The sequence below is a fragment of the Pteropus alecto genome, unplaced genomic scaffold, assembly GCF_000325575.1.
Source record: "Pteropus alecto unplaced genomic scaffold, ASM32557v1 scaffold25, whole genome shotgun sequence".
NCBI classification, from domain to species: domain Eukaryota; kingdom Metazoa; phylum Chordata; class Mammalia; order Chiroptera; family Pteropodidae; genus Pteropus; species Pteropus alecto.
Genome location: NW_006441955.1, coordinates 36,631,640 through 36,632,947, shown reverse-complemented (window position 1 = coordinate 36,632,947; position 1,308 = coordinate 36,631,640). Strand labels below are relative to the sequence as shown.

The following is a 1,308-nucleotide window of genomic DNA, read 5'->3' as shown; positions in this document are numbered from 1 at the left end:
TATCTGCAACTTATTTTTTGGTTTTGTTTTTTTACCCAGCAGTATATGGTAGAGACCTTTCATAGCAGCAAATACAGATCCTCTCTCCTTTTTATTTCGCCATATGAAAATAACATGATTTATTTCAGTCCCCAGTTGGCAAGCAATTTTTCCCCAGTTATTTCCTCTTTCAGATAATGTTGCAACGCACCTTCTTGTACACACATAGAAAAGGAATTTTGTTGAAAATCTGTATCTCTTAAGAACTTAAACCCCTCCTGCATTCTTGTAGCTCAGGGCAGGAAGCACCCTACGGAATGAAGCAATCATAGAGCAAACGGCCTGGATCTGACCACAGTGATTCTCCCGCCGCTGGCAGCCAGAGGCTGGGCGGTCAGGAACGTACCAGCAGCTCCGGAGGAGGTGCGGAGACGCCGGGTACGCAACTCTGAGGCTCCAGCGAACAGCTGCCCCGGGCTGAGGGTGGCGGATGCGCCCCCGGGTCCTTTGTGTTTGACCCCAGCCCGTGATAGATAAAGGGTCGTCATCAAGTCATTAGGTAAGTTCTCTGGCTTTGAAGGAATCTGAGGCTGAAGGATGTTAAAGTCAATTAGATTCACCTGGATGCAGCAATTGTTCAGTTGGAGGTTTGTTTAAAGTTAAGACACTAAAATGCTCATGTGGGCCAATGCCTGTGTTGGCCAAGAGCTGCTGGGTGCCTAGTGTTGACTCTGAAAGGTGGCATGCTGAGTGGGTAAGCAGCGTAAGCTTTTATTTTAGTTTATTCTTTCTTCTTTCTTTCTCCTTTCTTTCTTTTTCTTTTTTTCTTTCTTTCTTTCTTTCTTTCTTTCTTTCTTTCTTTCTTTTTTTCCTCCCTGAGGGGGTAAAAACTTGGCGAGGTAAACTCACAATCAAAAACTAATAAGTGACCGAACCAGAATTCAAAAACTGGGTATGCTTCTTTCTTTCTTTCTTTTTCTTTCTTTCTTTCCTTTCTTTTTCTTTCTTTCTTTCCTTTCTTTCTTTCTTTTTTTTTTGTAAATGGTTTGTTTAATTCCCTGGAAGTCCTCTGTGTCAGCGAGGCTTTTCTTTTCTGCCGTGTGGGACTTTATGTAGGCATCTCTTGCCAGAAATGGGAATTTCCTGGCAAGGAAGAGAGGCAATTTGAGTAACTGGGACAAATACGTTTCACTTCAACAAAGCTTTTCAGGTGTCATTGAAGATGTGTGAGAATGCAGATAGAAAACTATAGAAAATGCTCTTTAAAAAAGTATTCTCCAGTTGAAGGCTTTAGTGAAGCTTTTGCCACCTGATCTCCTGAACTGAATA

At 42.3% G+C, this 1,308-nt stretch overlaps 1 protein-coding gene across 3 annotated transcripts in view; it reads left to right on the top strand.

Moving 5' to 3' along the window:
* Positions 1–281: 281 nt before the first annotated feature.
* BCAR3 (BCAR3, NSP family adaptor protein) overlaps positions 282–1,308 on the top strand; it is a 188,157-nt gene continuing 187,130 nt past the window's right edge. For all 3 annotated transcript variants that reach the window (XM_015595244.2, XM_015595242.2, XM_015595240.2), the window contains exon 1: positions 282–538. The gene's annotated coding sequence lies outside the window, so the exon portion shown is untranslated. The remainder of the gene's footprint in view (positions 539–1,308) is intronic.